Raw genomic sequence first — 17,460 nt, 5'->3', positions numbered from 1 at the left:
TGTACCGTATTTTAAAATGACCGTCTCTGTATTACACGTTCACGAATCCATGTTACTTCGGTGTCAAAATTTATACAATAGCGGCTGATCGATACGAATTGCGCACGGTCGTGAGTTGTCAGTACTGGAAGACAACCAGTACAACTTCCCCCTCTCACATCCTCTGACCCCACAGTGGCCTTGTTACTTACACCAACTTTACCTAGCTCACTACCGAATTCACCAACGTCTTTAACTACTTCGTAAGATATTAATGTCTCTGTAAGTATTTTTTAGTTGCTGAGCAGGAAAATTGCACTCATAAGAAACTCCTCACTTTGCATGAATTTTTGGATTCGTCTGGCAGTTGCTAGCCGCATGGATGCGTGTTATTACGAGTATAAAAAACGCTTGTTCGTCCGATTCTTGAGTATTGCTCATCAGTATGGGACCCTTACCAGGTTGGATTAATAGAAGAGATAGACATGATCCAGCGAAAAGCAGCGCGATTCGTCATGGGGACATTTAGTCAGCGCGAGAGCGTTACGGAGATGCTGAACAAGCTCCAGTGGCGGACACTTCAAGAAAGGCGTTACGCAATACGGAGAGGTTTATTATCGAAATTACGAGAGAGCACATTCCGGGAAGAGATGGGCAACATATTACTACCGCCCACATATATCTCGCGTAATGATCACAACGAAAAGATCCGAGAAATTAGAGCAAATACGGAGACTTACAAGCAGTCGTTCTTCCCACGCACAATTCGTGAATGGAACAGGGAAGGGGGGATCAGATAGTGGTACAATAAGTACCCTCCGCCACAAACCGTAAGGTGGCTCGCGGAGTATAGATGTAGATGTAGATATACTTGATTGCTGCTGCATGCGGACGCAGTTTTACGACCACTGATCTAGATTAAGTAATTGAGCAAGACGGAGAAAGAAGCCATTAAAGCAAGAGTTAATGATATGAAAACAGTTCCTCTCCTGTGCCAACCTCTGCATCTCGAAGTAGCACCAGCAATCTACGCCACCGCTTTTTTGCTGGACGTATCCCAATCTCTGTTCTCCTCTACATGTTTACCCTGTACAGCTCCCTCTACTACCATGGAAGTTATTCCCTGACGTCTTAGCAGATGACCTATAATCCTGTCCCTTCTTTTTGTCAGTGTTTTCCACATATTCCTTTCGGCTCCGATTCTGCGCAGAACCTTCTCATTACTTACCTTATCAGTCCACTAATATTCAACATTCGTCTGTAGCTTCGCATTTCAAACGCTTCGATGCTTTTGTTCCGGTTTTCCCATAGTCCATGTTTCACTGGCGCTCAACGCTGTGCTCCAAACTTACATCCTCAGAAATGTCTTCATCAAATTGAGGCCTATGTTTGATACTAGTAGACTTCTCTTGGCACAGGAATGCACTTTTTGCCAGTGCTAGCCTGCTTTTTATGCCCTCCTTGCTCCATTCCTCTTGCGTTATTTTGCTGTCTAGGTAGAAGAATTCCTTAACTTTATCTACTTCGTGACCATCAGTCCTGATTTTAAGTTTCTCGCTGTTCTCATTTCTGCTACTTCTCATTACTTTCGTGTTTTTTCGATTTACTGTTAAGCCACATTCTGCACTTATTAGATTGTTCATTCCATTCAGCACTTTCACTGAGGACAGCAGTGTCATCTGCGAATATTATCATTGATATCCTTTCAACCCTGAATTTTAACTCCACTCTTGAATCTTTCTTTCATTTCCGTCATTGCTTCTTCGATATACAGATTGACAAAAGCGGCGAAAGACTACATCCCTGTCTTACACTCTCTTTGATCCGAGCACTTCTTCTTGGTTTTCCACTCTTATTATTCCCCTTGGCTCTTGTACATAGTGTACATAACCCGTCTCTCCCTAGAGCTTAATCCTATTATATTCAGGATTTCGAACATCTTGCACCATTTTACATAGTCGAAGGCTTTTTCCAGGTCGACAAATCCTATGAACGTGTCTTGATTTTTCTTTAGTCTTGCTTTCATTATCAACTGAACGTCAGAATTGCCTTTCTGGTGTCTTTACCTTTTTTTTTTAAGCCGAACTGATCGTCACCTAGCCATCCTCAATTTTATTTTCCATTCTTCTCGATATTATTTTTGTGAGCAACTTGGATGCATAAGCTGATTGTGCGATAATTCTCGTGGACCTCGGAATTGTGTGGACGATATTTTTACGAAAGTCAGATGGTATATCGCCAGACTCATACATCCTACACACCATAGTGAATAGTCGTTTTGTTGCCACTTCCCCCAATGATTTTAGAAATTCTGGTGGATTGTTATCTATCTCTTCTGACTTATTTAATCTTAAGTGCTCCAAAGCTCTCTTAAATTCTGATTCTAATACTGGACCCCATATCTCTTCTAAATCGGCTCCTGTTTCCTCTTCTGTCACACCAGACGAGTCTTCCTATCATAGAGGCCTTCAGTGTACTCTTTTCCTCCTATCCGCTCTCACCCCTGCGTTTCACCGTAGAGTTCCCGTTGCCCTCTTAATATTGCCACCCTTGCTTTTGACTTCACCGAAGGTTATTTTGACTTTCCTACATGCTGAGTCAGCCCTTCCGACAATATTTTTTTTTATTTCTTCATATTGTTTATGCAGCCACTTTGTCTTAGCTTCCTTACACTACCTATTTGTTTCATTCCTCAGCTACTTGTATTTCTGTATTCCTGATTTTCCCTGAACATTTGCAAGCAGGGCTATGTAATCAGAAATTATTGTCCCCCCACGCTAAATGTAGACACTTCTTGTTCTTCTTTCTCCTTCACCTTATCCCGTAACTCTATGGAGTCGGTATTTATTACACGGAAATTTGCGGTGTTAGTGGTAGACAGGTGACCGGATGCCCTTTCTGGCAACTCCCCCTCCACCCTCCTTCCACTATGGAACCCATGTAGCAGCGCGGAGTGGCCGCGCGGTTAGAGGCGCCATGTCACGGATTGCGCGGCCCCTCGCACCGGAGGTTCGAGTCCTCACTCGGGCATGGGTGTGTGTGTTGTTCTTAGCATCCGTTACTTTAAATAATGCGTAAGTCTAGGGACCTATGACTTCAGCAGTTTGGTCCCATAGGAATTCACACACATTTGAACACATGCAGCCCATCTGTCTGTGTCTAGGGTAAATCTTATTTTCGAGTCAGAGAACGTTTCCTAATTGATAAGGTAGCTTATACATGTGGCGGGGGTGGGTACCAGCCCAATAATCGCCTAGTTGGATCTCGTAAACCGCCTAAATACCAAACCAAGGCTGCCCCGCTGACCAACCCTCGCGGTTCATCCGTGAGGCGGATTCGATGCGCATTGACTCCTCTCTCAGAATCTCGCAGACGGCTATCCGGGCGGGTCACTAAAGTTGTACAGTACTCCACAATAATATTGAAAGAATTACGGACATAATTAAGAAAAGAAGAACAGTTTTCTATCGCCGCATACAAAGCATGAATCCAACAGATTGCCAAAAGACCACTTATTTCGGTAAATTAAAAGTGGATAACACACAGACAGAAGCAAAGATATTGGAAGAGACATAGACGAAATCTAAATTACTCTGCAAGATGTAACTGTGTAGGCTTCCGCGGCCAGAGGCAGTAGATATTAAAGTTTTCTCGGTATCGTAACACGTCATAGTGTAAAAAAACTGTACTAAAAAAAACAACGTTTCGGCCACGGTTACAGCGGCTTTCTTCTGGATCTGGTTTCTGCAGTATAGTTTTTTACATTATGACGTGGTACGATACTCAAAAACTTTTATGTCTAGTCTGCAAGGTAATAAGGAATGACTTCAATTCAGAAAGAAATTGCATGGTTCCAAAGATTTCAAAGAAAAGCCCAAGGAGAAGACTGGAGCCAGTTAGACACAAGACAGAAGAGAGAAGCATCTAGAAATGGCGAGACAAGTACGGAAGAGAAAAAAGGAGAAACATTTGGAATAAACTTAGTCCATTGTAGCTCGTACGTGAAAGAAGAAGAAAACGAGTACGTAATTAGCAGCAGACTGTGTACCCACATAACCCTAGATGTTTCTGGTTTTTTCATTTAAGAACTGACTCATTTGATTCTAAATTACATTTGCGATAATTTTTTTTTTCATCCAAACAGTTCAAATTAAAAGTTTAATCTAGTTTTGAAAATTTGTTCATGCACTTAAACTTTTAAGATTAGACATTTAAATTTCTAAATGTAAATGTTTCACTCTATACCCACATCTGCAAAACTAAATTAAATATTTCAGAAAAATAGCAGCTGTTTTCAACAGTACAGAACTGCTCTGAACAGATAAATTTTTACGGTTGGACATTTAAATGTCTGAAAAATTTTATATCTTTACCGCAGATGTAATGTACAATCAAATGAATCAGTTCTTAATAGCAAAAGCCCGAAAATTTGAATTTTGTTGATTACAGCCTCAGTCACCACGAATGGTAAAAATGTTTAGGGCAAAACCTGGGTATTTTTATTGTAGAATCCGTATCTTCAATAAAAATAGGGGCTCCCATTTGTAAATAAATTTTGATTCCCCCCTCCCCCCACCCTTGGGGGGATGGAGGAGGTGAGGAGTTGGTTGGTTGGTTGATTGATTCGGGCCAGTGGACCAAGCAGTGAGGTCACTGGTTCCATCAGATTAGGGAAGGATGACGGAAGTCGGCCGTGCATTTTCAAAGGAACCATCCTGGCATTTGCCTGAAGCGATTCATGGGAATCACGGAAAACCTAAATCAGGATGGCCGGACGCGGGTTTGAACCGTCGTTCTTCCGAATACGTCCAGTGTGCTAACCACTGCGCTACCTTGCTCGGTGGGGGAAATGGAGGTTTCCAGTTTTAGCACAGATAGATTTCCCCTTTGAAAATGTTGACTGCTCATCTGTAACCTTTTTTTCATACGATGCGTATTATTTTTTGTTGTTGAGATATTCAGTTCTTCCAAGTAAAAACAAACACCCTGTATACAGGGTAATTTTTCCCACCGTACTTAAACACTAAGGATTAATCGATGAGAGGATACGGAACAAAAAAAACGTCCCCTTAGAAAAATTTATGAATTACTGTGCTGATAAACCTCTTACGTTATATGATTTTCAAACAGCTGAGCAAAACTGAACGTACTCAGACATTTCTCTCTTTACTTATTCTGATCATCACTAAACTGACGTACAATATTTTTAGCGCAACGCAATCTGACTTTCAATAATCCCTACAAAAGAATGGCCCTGACTAACAATAACCTATACCTTTCATGAATCACTTACCTCACAAAAATCTTCGTTACTCGAACTACTGCAATACAGCGAGCGCCAATACTGCCAGCTAAATAAAAGATTCTAACTACTGAAGTCACTAACTACTGATAGGCATAGTTGGCAAATGAAAGATTTTGATAGAGAACAAACAATGTATTTACCTTAATAATATTCAAAAGTCATAGTATATATATCAGTTCATGATATCCAGTATTACAAATTCACTCTCTGATGGACACACGTCCAGATAATCCGCTCTCAAAACTCCGCCATCTCTCTCCCCACATCCACCACTGCTGGCGGCTCACCTCCAACTGCGCAACGCTATGCGCTGTTAACATCCAGCTGCCCAACACTACAATGGCAAACCAGCCACAGACTGCACACAGCACAGCCAGTGATTTTCACACAGAGCGCTACATGGCGTTACCAATAAAAAAACCTAAACAGCATACTTACAAAAGCTCTAATGAACTTATGTCCTAGGCCGCGCGGCATTAGCCGAGCGGTCTGAGGTGCTGCTGTCATGGATTGTGCGGCTGGTCCCGGCGGAGGTTCGAGTCCTCCCTCGGGCATGGCTGTGTGTGTTTGTCCTTAGCATAATTTAGGTTAAGTAGTGTGTAAGCCTAGGGACTGATGACCTTAGCAATTAAGTCCCATAAGATTTCGGGCACATTTTTTTGAACTTATGTCCGGATAAGCATGGTTTCCGCGCAAGAGACCATTTATTCTATCATATGTTGTTAGAGAGACTGCGGTCTAATAACCGCTGTACCATGCAGCCACAGTTACATTACGTGCTGAAAAAGGTTTCCATGTTCCTCAACACATGTGTGTACGTGCCGCAGCATGTTCTGTCTCACATGTTCACATCGGCCACGTCGCATCCGAACAGTATCAAAGGCAGTGTCTCCACATCTGGAATGGGTTCTGCATACACGATACTTTTGAGATGGTCCCATGACCAGAAATCGCACGGGTTGAGATCCGTTGAGCGAGCAGGCCGTCTAACTGAACACCCTCTTTCGATCCCTCGCCGGGGAAAAGACGACTGAGATGCCTCCGGACGTTAACAGTGAAGTGGACTGGAGCACCATCACCTAGCAGCCACATAACCTTTCTAATCATCAGTGTCACTTCTTCCAGCAGGGGAGGCAAAGTCACCCTCAAGAAACCCCTATTAGGCGCCGTGGAAGAAAGACTGGTCCCAAAATATGGTCGGCCCCACAATCTGGCTGCAGCGATGCTGATGATTTGCTATCACCATACCATGCGGGTTCTGCATACTATCCTACAGATGACTGTTATAACAGTTGAAGATACCGCTCCGTGTAAAGGTGTTTTCATCTGTGAATAGGATGGATGACACAAATCCCTAAATTGCGATTGCCTGGTGGAGAACCTAGTGACAAAACTGCTCCCGATGTGGAAAGTCTGTCGCTAGTAAGCTCTGCACACTCTTTAAGTGATAAGGATAGAACCAGTTGTCATGGAGAATGTTCAACCCCGTAGAGACGGGCCAACTGCCTGGTACTGGCCCAGCAGTCGCCTTTCACAATGTTAATCACACTTTCCTCCAAGTCCGCTGTCCGTACAATTCGGATACGTCTTTCATGATTTCCTGCTGCCTGAAACGACCTTGTCACAGACAAACAGCGAAACAATGTGGCAGACATTGAATGCTGTGGTTGTTGTCGGCGGGGATATGTCTCCTCATAGAACTTTGTGCCATTTGCCTTTCCGTAAGCAAACACCATGTCGGCAAGGTTTCGATTCGAATACGGAACCATTGTGTACAACGCTGTATCACATCCACTACAAGGTGAGCCAGCAAGAGAAGTTAATCTGCCACAATATTACCAATTATTATGGCAGGAGAGGGCTTTATTGCATGATGTACGAGGAATAGTACACTCTCTAGGAGGAAACAATGCGTTCTGTAACTGTGGCTGCATGGTACAGCCAATGGCGGATTTAAAAATTTTGCGTCCCTAGGCACACCATATTACATGCGCCGCTCCCCCCCCCCCCCCCAAAAAAAAATGTTTTAAATAATAACTATTACCCGATCACTTCACAGTTGCCGTTTTGGGTGCGAGCGCTATGAGCTGTTTCCGTACTCTGCTATTCGTTATTCTGAAGGACGCGTCAGTGGTCTAGTCGCTCTCAATCAAAATGTAACATGGTTCCTGAACTGTACTTGGTGTACGGCAGCGGATAAAACAAACTTAAAACTGCATTGTGCTAACATATTCTTCCTTCGAAAGACAACAGAAACGAACACGAGGAAAATAACTTTTCTTTTATGGCCTAAAAAGTCGGTAGATCGTTGTAGGAGACAAGGGTTTTTTGTTATACGCTCACTTTTAATATGTTCTTTTTCACGAAAACGTTGAAAATGAAAATAAAAAAGGTGTGTTGCGATCTAAAAATTGAATCGAACGTGTCATACTTTAGAAATTAATACGTACTTTCACAGAGATGCGTTCAAAGTTAAAATTAAACCGTCGTTTTACGATCTAATAGCTTGAATGTGTAGCAGATAAAAAAACACGGTCGGTATTAATACGTGAATCTATAGGAAAGCGTATGAAATGAAAATGAAAGAGAGATTTCGGTGCACGAACTAATAACTAAATACAGACGAACAAACACAGAACTGGATTTGCTATTACATAATTTTACAGGCTAGTGTGGAAAAATCAAATTTGTTTTATAATCTAATATTTGACGTGTAAAGCATTAGGGTCTGTGTAGCTAGACGCTGCATAATAAGTGTACACAATACCTTTAATTCATGTAAGGGCTGAACAGTTTTGTACTGCAGCTACTGCTCTCACCATAGCTCTTTCCATCGATATTAGGAAAGCTTTTACGTATTTATCAACTGAACTGAAGTACGTTATTTATTAACACTTTTTCATCTGAGCGTACTCTCCGATAATGTATATTTCCGCGATAACTATACATATAGCTGACGCCAAGAATACGCATCAGTTCTAATATACTATGGTATCACTATGACTTGATCGTACAGCGGCGAGCGGCCTTGGTCATCCGGTTATTGTTTAGCATTGTCTGGCGCCTTCCGTCACATCTGCTCGTAAACTAGGTTCAGTTCCGCGTTGTGCCATCGGCAGTCGTAAAACAAACAGGTAATACGTACTCTGTAAATCCAATGAATGTGCTCGAAGTTATAATAAAAATCACATTATAATCGCAGAGTTTTGAACATGGTTGCTTGGTTCAGTGACCGTTTATAAATTAAAATTGAAACAAATGAGCCCTCGGTCACAATTTTTTAGTCTTAATTACTTTTAAGAGTGCCTTCATCAGAATTTAGACATTTAAAGTGGTCTATAACGTAATTACAAATTTGTGGGAAGAAAAAAAATTTTTATATGAAAAAGTGTAAGTACTGTCTAACGATACAAGACGGAGACAGTGCTTACATGTCACGTATAAAATTAATAACAAGCCAGAAGGGCTTTAGTCACAAAATATTGAAAAGGGATGTATGAAGGCGAGAATCTAAGGTCTGCTCATACCTGTACAGACAGGTCGCAACCTGTGGTTTTTCAAACGTATTATTGGCAATATGTGTGAGGTCCCTGATAACGCCCTCCCAGTTTTCACACAGACTTACACACGCTTCCTCTCTTGCTGACCAACGTGTTTTTGATAAACTTTTAACCATTTTGCTTCCAGGTTTCATGAAAGAAAGAAGTTTATCCCAGCGCTGTGTAGAAGCAGAGAAAAAAAATTATAAAGGTTTTGCACTACACTGAAAAATTAACATGCTTCCCGACAACAGCTTGCAGCACTAGTGCCGACTAAATTCAAAGAATGTGCTGCACAAGGCACATAATGCGCTTTCGGATTTCGTTCTTTAATGCGTCCCTTCAAACCAGTGTAGGTTCCTGACATATTGCTTGCGTTGTCGTATGACTGGCCTCTACAGTCAGTAATATCAATGGAATTTGTAGACAGGACTTTGAAACGTCCCCTTTGAAAAATAATACAGGACTGTGCTTAAACTGACACACAATATTTTTAGCGCAACGCAATCTGACTTTTAATAATCCCTACAAAACAATGGCCCTGACTAACATTAACCTATACCTTTCACGAATCACTTACCTCACAAAAATCTTCGTTACTCGAACTACTGCAATACAGGGAGCGCCATTACTGCCAGCTTAATAGTCATCAAAAGTCATAATATATACAGCAGCTCATGACCTCCATTTTTACAAATTTCAAAACTCCGCCATTTCTCTCCCCACATCCACCACTGCTGGCGGCTCACCTCCAACTGCGCAACGCTACGCGCTGTTCACATCCAGCTGCCGCTGCCCAACACTACAATGGCTGACAACAATGCAAACTGGCCACAGACTGCACACAGCACAGCCAGTGATTTTCATACGGAGCGCTACGTGGCGTTACCAATAAGAAAACATAAACAGCCTACTTACATAGCCCCTATGCTCCCCATAAAAAATTTTACAAATCGTTTTGGGCAGTGGCCAATAATGATTTGATAAAATTTTTCATAATTACAATAACAGAGATATCAAATGCACACACTTATTGATACAATGTTGGTCAAAAGCTAAAATTTTCTCACAGTCCATAAAGATAGTCCTGATCATTCATCATAATAGTAATTACAGGTTTTTTTTCACAAAGTCTCATTAGTAAAAGAAATTGCACACGGAAGTAGTGGATTTCCATGCAGTCTTGAAGAATTAGTGTTGTCCTTCCAACGGAAAGACAGTGCTGACTCTTGACATGCAGACAGGTAATGGGCCACAACAGAGCAAACCCACAGCAGAGTCAGTCGAAGTTTTGAAGAATATTGGTAGGTAGGTCATCACAGAGTAGACCAACTGTAGTCCTGGTAGAGATTACAGTATTGGTGGGCCACCGGAGGTGCAGACCCACTGCAGTTCTTGTAGCAATAATGGTACTGGTGAGTCAGCAAAGGTGTAGACCCACTGTACTCCTTGTAGAAATAATGGTATTGGTGGGTCATCAAAGGTGCAGACCCACTTCAGTCCTTGTAGAGACGGCCGGCAGCCATCTGTTGTGACTTTGCAGCTGCACAGTAACCATTGAAGAGTCTTGCAGAGAAGATAGCAAGTCCATAAACCACCACTTGTGCACGCACAAAGTTTTTGGAATTGTCCTTAGAACCAGCAATGCTGTTATCCAGTCCCTTGCTGAATTAGTAACACACGTGCAAACACTAACAGTCCCAACTTCTCACATATTGTGCATTACTATGACCAACAGAAACGTGTGCAGTGAAATGGAACTTACGAGATAATAATATGATGAACTGGTGTCAATTACAATTTTATAACATAAGAACACAATTACAAAGGTACAAAACAATGGCCCTGACTAACATTAACCTATACCTTTCACAAATCACTTACCTCACAAAAATCTTCATTACTCGAACTACTGCAATACAGGGAGCGCCACTACTGCCAGCTTAATAGTCATCAAAAGTCATAATATATACAGCAGCTCATGACCTCCATTTTTACAAATTTCAAAACTCCGCCATTTCTCTCCCCACATCCACCACTGCTGGCAGCTCACCTCCAACTGCGCAACGCTACGCGCTGTTCACATCCAGCTGCTGCTGCCCAACACTACAATGGCTGACAACAATGCAAACTGGCCACAGACTGCACACAGCACAGCCAGTGATTTTCATACAGAGCGCTACGTGGCGTTACCAATAAGAAAACATAAACAGCCTACTTACAACTTTTAGTATGGCCTCAGCTAAGTTTTCGGACTTGTGTCCCGAGTTTGATAAAAACAGAAAGAAACGTTCAACAGGTTCACCATTCTGGTTCACGCATCTTAATATGAAAGATAATTGATCAATATGTGAAATATCCATAGTGGAATCTACTGTTATAGAGAAATATTTGGCCTGTTTTATTTAACTTGCGATAATTCTTTATATTCGTTCAGAAAGAAGCTCTTATTATTTCATTACAGACTGTTGACGAAAGATAACTTGTATGTCACTGCCCTGGATTTCCATATCGTTCAATGTGCTCTGCGAGAAAAGGATCAAACTCGGCTATAAGTTCAAGAGACATCAAAATTTGACTATTATGTAGTGAATGGAATCTTTCAACGTGTCCAAGTACGGAAGTCCACGACTTGTTAGCTTCTTCACTACTGCAAACACGCTTTCTGTGGGCAGAGAAGACAGACTACAAAGTTTAAGTAGTCTTATTGGCAGTTGATGTGGTGTGTTAGCATTTGTGTGAACACTGCCGTTATGTCTATACGCAAATGCACCGTTTGTTCCAACATAAAATAAAAATGACCTTTCCTCGAAGAAGAAAAGCTTAGTTAAGAAGTTTAATATAAAATTTGCAATGCCACGTACTATTCGATTGCAAGGAGTGGGAACTTTGATATCGTGCAGGCTGCAGCACAATAAATGAGACAAAGGAACGTTGTATGCGATTGCAATCTTTCTCGTCGTATTCCAATGATGAATTCTTCTCCGGTTATCAGCCGAGTGATGGCGTCGTCTTGTCGCAACGTTTCGATGAGTTTCGTACCAATCATCTTCTGGCGAAGTGTCGGGATGCTCTCTCTCACCTTTTACTTTCCCCTCTTTGGGGAAATGTATGGAGGAGTTTATAGCCTGTTGGCTTTTACTCCACAATATGTGTTGTGTGTGTGTGATTATCTTTGATTGTTTTGGCTGCCTGTGTATTATGGTGGTGTTCTGGTGGTGTCTTGTACTTACCTGAGGTTGGCGAGTTGGGTATTTTAAGGATTAAGGACTGGTATTAGGACTTCGAGATTTTTGGGATTTTTCTCTTCGACTTAGTCGTCGAAGATCGTCATGGGGTGTTTGTGCGTATCACGGGACATGTCATACCGACCTAAGGAGTGGATGAGGTTATTTCCAGATCTGGAAGAGCACTCGTAGAAAGCCCTTGCCGTTCTTGGAATCTTTCTTTGAGGAGTGGGATTTCGGCAGCGGCGTGCAGATCGTCGGTGGGGAATCCCATGGGTAGGTGCAGTGCCCTCCTGAGGGCGCGGTCATGCAGCCTCTGGAGTTTGTCCAGATGCTGCTTCGCCACGTATCCCCAGACAGGGCACGCATACTTCATTACTGGTCGTATAAGGGCTGATAGACATTTAGTCCTACAGAGCAGGGAAGGGAGCTGGTTGTGTTGAGGACTGGGTATAGGATGGACATTCTGGCGCAGACCTTCCTGTGGATCTCGTCTATGTGGGGTTACCACGTTAGTCTCAAGGTTACGCCGAGATATTTGGCGGATCTGCGGCAGGGGAGTCGGGGAAGGGAGAGGCGGGGGCGGGGAGGGGGCGGGGAGGGGGCGGGGGAGGGGCGTTGAGGGGGCCCACGAGTCTCTGAGTGATCTGCATAGCCTGTGTCTTTTCAGGATTGATGGTGATGCGCCAGCGACGGGCCCAGGTTTGTGTGTTATCTAAAACCCTTTGTAGCCTACGAATGACCGGGACCTTATTGGCATTACGAGAATAAAAGGCTGTGTCGTCAGCATACTGTGCGGTGTGCACCAGGGGGCTGTGGAGTGTCCACATTGTACAGACTGTACAAAACGGGGCCCAGGCCTGATCCCTGTGGCACCCCAGCACGAATACGCCTTTTGGTAGAGGCGGCTCTTTCTACCTTGACACAGAAAGTTCTGTTCGTGCGATAGCTTTGGATTAACCTGACTATGCTCCCGGGGAACCCCCATGTGTATAACTTGTATAGCAGCCCTTTATGCCATACTGAGTCGAAGGTTTTGGCTACATCAAGTAGAACTATCCCGCAGTAGCCTCTGTGGTTGAAGTCCTCTGTGGCTGCTTCCACCAGTCTCATGACCTGTTGTGGGGTGGAGTGCTTCTGTCGGAATTCGTATTGGAAATCCGGCAAAAGTCGCTCGTTGGTGATATAGTCCCATATGGGAATAAGCAGGAGGCGCTCATAGATCTTGCTGAGAGATGGCAAGAGGCTAATCGGCCTGTAGTGCTGCAGAAATAAAGGATCTTTCCATGGTTTGTGTACCGCGACCACTTCCGCGTGTTTCCAGTATGCTGGGAACTCGCGGGTACGAGTAATCTCGTTGAAGACGTTCGCGAGGTGTTAGATAGCCGAGGGCGGGAGGTTTTTAACTAGCTGGTTGGTGACACTGTCGTGTCCTGGCATCTTTTTTGTAAGGAGGGACCTAATTACTTTTGCCACATCTTTTGGGCGAAAAGTGGGGGTTCGTCCTCTGGGTCCTCCTCAGCGTTGAGGAAGACAGCCAGTTGAAGATAGGCTACCTCTTCATGTTCTTCATCCTGGGGTTCTGTCGGTTGAAAGTGCTTCTCAAAGGTGTCGGCGAGGGCGTTGGCCTTCTCAGCATGGCTGTAGGCCAGACCCCTTTCGCCGTGCAGTGGCGGCAACTTAGCGCATCTTTTAGTAAATTGTTTGGTTGCTTGCCCTAGTGTGTGATCGTCTACTTTGAGGGCTGTGAGACGGTTTTGCCATTGCTGGTCTCTGTGCTCATTGAGCGCTATCGTCAGCTCTCTCTGCATACGATTGAGCAGCCTCCTGGTGGCCTGATTTCTGGTGATCTTCCACTCTTTTGCCACTCTGTTCTTGTGACGGATTTGGGCTAGCAAGTGTTTCGGGAGTTGTCCTTGCGGGGGCGGGGGAGTGGGGGAGTGGCATCTGCCGCTGCCTGCAAGATGGTTCCTGTTAGGTCTTGTAGCGCTTGTTCTACTGTTTCTGCAGTAGGTGGCGGAGCGCGAGCGATATCAGAGGCGACAGTTTCTCGGTGTTGCTCCCAGTCTGTGCGTTTGTAGGACGTCTGGTATCGGGGGAGTGCTACCCATTCTCCCACATCGACCTCTAGAATCACTGGATTGTGATCGGAGGACATTCTGTTGATTGTCCTTTCGGTCACAAACTCCTCGATCCTTCTAGTGAGGGCTACGTCTAACACGTCGGGCCTACCTCCATTTATTGGAAAATGTGTTGGTTCAACCGGACCCCATGTTTCGAAGTGGTGGTCGAGCGCTAGTCGTTGCAGTTTGGCGCCTGTTCTGGAGGTTACTCTTGAGTTCCAGTCGGGGTGTTTGGCATTGAAGTCGCCCCCTAGTATGAGTTTGCCTCCAATTTGCCCTGGAGCAGCTATGTTTTCCTCGTCTATCTCGTCTTGTGTGGGTCGGTAGATTGCAACAATTGTTAGGGGTCCGGTGGCAGTGGTTACTTCCACCGCCACTGCTTCGATTTTATTGGTAGCTGGTAAGAATACCTGATGGTGGGGGATCCCTCTTTCTATGCATACAGCCACTCCTCCGCCTTGGGTTGGTCTGTCTTTACGCTAGCTAAAATAGTTGGGAACTGTCGCTTTTATTTCCGGTTTTAGGTGGGTTTCCCCCATCATGCATATGTCGATTGAGAATTGTCTGCAACTACATTCATGTGGAAAATAGGGTTCTCACTTGTATGTCGATAAAAAATAAATACCTCAACAGATTTGATGCTGAACCTGTCATGAGAATTCGATAATTATCCAAAAAGCCTATGATTAAGGATACAGGGTGTTCATTTAAACTGAAGACATTGAAATGTCTCGAAAACTACACATTTTTTTTTTTTTTTTTTTTGTCTCGGAGGGGGCCATCCAACAATACCACCCTCGACTCGCCACCCTACGCCGTACACGGGTGGCGGGGGAAACTTTGAAATCTTCAAAGGGAACCACCGTTTTTTATTGATCATTGCGATTCTACGGCAAAAACTACACACGTTTTGTCTGAAACAGTTTCTTCATTTCGCCACAGATGGCGCTGTAATCGGAGGAATAATTTACGACGTGCTTCGCATGAAATGGACCGAAAGAAGAACAAATGTGTCCATTATTGAACAACTCGATATCTCCAGACGCCTTTCTTTTCGAGTCACTGAAAAAATTCTCCAGTTCTTTGGTTATATTGTGAGAAGAGATGGAGAAAATCTAGAGAAAATGATCTTGCAAGGAAAGATCGAGGGCACGAGACCAAGAGAGGAACAGCGAGCAGATGGATAGATCAAATCAAGAAGATCTCCGGTCTACCGCTTCAGCAGGCACTAAGAGAAGCTGGCAACCTACCAGGATGGGGACGCTTGGTTCATGGGGTCACGATGCTCAGCAATGAGCACAACGACTTACGATGATGACTCAATGGACCTTGAATATCCTGTGGCACGTGGGACCGCACCTCCATGCTCCGAGAGCAGAACAGGCCAGTATTTCATAACTTCTAATTGAAAACCCCATCGCAGCGTTGTACTCTGCCGACATATCGGACAAGGGACTGCTCGATGCGCCACCGTGGCCGGTAGCAAACTGCGACGTATCATAACAAGAAGTATATTGCGACCGAGAACTTACGTATCGTGCAGACGTAGAACAAATAGCGGCTCTAAACATTACAATCCTTGCGTAGTATTTATTGCTCGCACATCTACCTATTATTTGGAGGACAGATGTGGAAGTGGATGATGAATGCTACAACCACAGAAGAAAAGACTGAAATGATCCTAATTGACGGAGAATGTAGAAGAAAGAGATTTTCACTGTGCAGCGGAGTGTGCGTTGATTTGAAACTTCCTGGCAGATTAAAACTGTGTGCCGGACCGAGACTCGAACTCGGGACCTTTGCCTTTCGCGGGCAAGTGCTCTACCATTCTGGAAACATCCCCCAGGCTGTGGCTAAGCCATGTCTCCGCAATATCCTTTCTTTCAGGTGTGCTAGTTCTGCAAGGTTCGCAGGAGAGCTTTTGTAAAGTTTGGAAGGAAGGAGGCGAGGTAATGGCAGAAGTAAAGCTGTGAGGACGGGGCGTGAGTCGTGCTTGGGTAGCTCAGTTGGTAGAGCACTTGCCCGCGAAAGGCAAAGGTCCCGAGTTCGAGTCTCGGTCCGGGACACAGTTTTAATCTGCGAGGAAGTTTCAATGTAGAAGAAACGTTGAGGCCTTGTATGATGAGCGTTTTTCAGAGGAAGTTGGCTCTCGTTCGTTTTTTTGGAAGGTCAGACAAACGGCTGTTTATCTAATGGCAGCGTACAGACTGGCAAAAGGAAATGAAGCAAATGTATTACGGGAGAAACTAATGAAATATCTGTATTAGTGGCAGGGCACCACAACTCACAGATAAGCGACTGGCAATCACACCGCGATTCCGGTATGTCAGTAGGTAGTATTGTCACAATACTGCATCGTCATAAGTTATCATCCATGCTACGTGTCACTGCTTCAAGAACTTCATGACGCCGATTTCCATAACCGAGTAGTGTTTTGTGAAGGGCACATCAACAAATGCACCCCACGTTCTCTGCCGAGGTTCTATTTTCCGATGAGTCTACATTCTCAAAACATGGTAGCGTTAACCGGCATAGCATGCATTACTGTAGCATAGACAATCCCCACTGGTTATTGTATAAAACGATCAACGTTCTTGGCCGTAGCGTATGGTGTGGCATCGTGGGGAACAAACTCATTGGTCCTTATTTTTCGACTGCAAGTCGAATGGACGCAAACACCGAACGTTTTTGGAGGAGGTACTACCGGTACTACTGCAGGATGTTGCCCTGGACGTTCGACAAAGTATGTGGTTTTAGTATGACGGTTGCCCAGCGCATTACGCAACTGAAGCACTGGAGGCATTAGACCGTGTTTACACTGGTCGGTGGATCGGCAGAGGTGGCTCTATTACTTGGAGGTGGCTCTATTACTTGGCCCATTAGGCTGCGGGATTTTGTTTGTGTGGGGATATTTAATAAAAGATAAGGTGTACGAGCAACTACAAATAGGCCGTGAAGACATGGTCGATCGCATCAGAAACATCTGTGCTGACATCCCCGCAGGCATACTTCTGTCCTGTGTACGATCGTTTGAAAAGCGGATCACTATGTGCATTGAAATTGGTGGTACTGCGTTTGAAAGCTTGCTCTAATTGGAAAACAAGAGTAGCGTACGCCTCAAGCCACGCACACAGGGGCGCGTCATGTAGTACCCTGTTCGATATGTCGGAGGAATACAACGTAGCGAATGGGGTTTCCAGTTCGAAGTTGTGATATACTGGCCTGTGCTACACTCGCAGCACGGAGATGGAGTCCCATGTGCCACTGGATATTCAAGGGCCATTGAG

General features: G+C 44.1%; 1 non-coding gene across 1 annotated transcript; it reads left to right on the top strand.

Moving 5' to 3' along the window:
• Positions 1–16,164: 16,164 nt before the first annotated feature.
• Positions 16,165–16,239, top strand: Trnas-cga (transfer RNA serine (anticodon CGA)). The gene has a single exon. It is a non-coding gene; the product is annotated as a tRNA-Ser (tRNA).
• The last annotated feature ends 1,221 nt before the right edge of the window (positions 16,240–17,460 follow it).

Source organism: Schistocerca cancellata, chromosome 5 (assembly GCF_023864275.1).
Source record: "Schistocerca cancellata isolate TAMUIC-IGC-003103 chromosome 5, iqSchCanc2.1, whole genome shotgun sequence".
Lineage (NCBI taxonomy): Eukaryota > Metazoa > Arthropoda > Insecta > Orthoptera > Acrididae > Schistocerca > Schistocerca cancellata.
The sequence above is the reverse complement of the archived record's forward strand: the minus strand, read 5'-3'. Positions and strand labels throughout refer to the sequence as shown.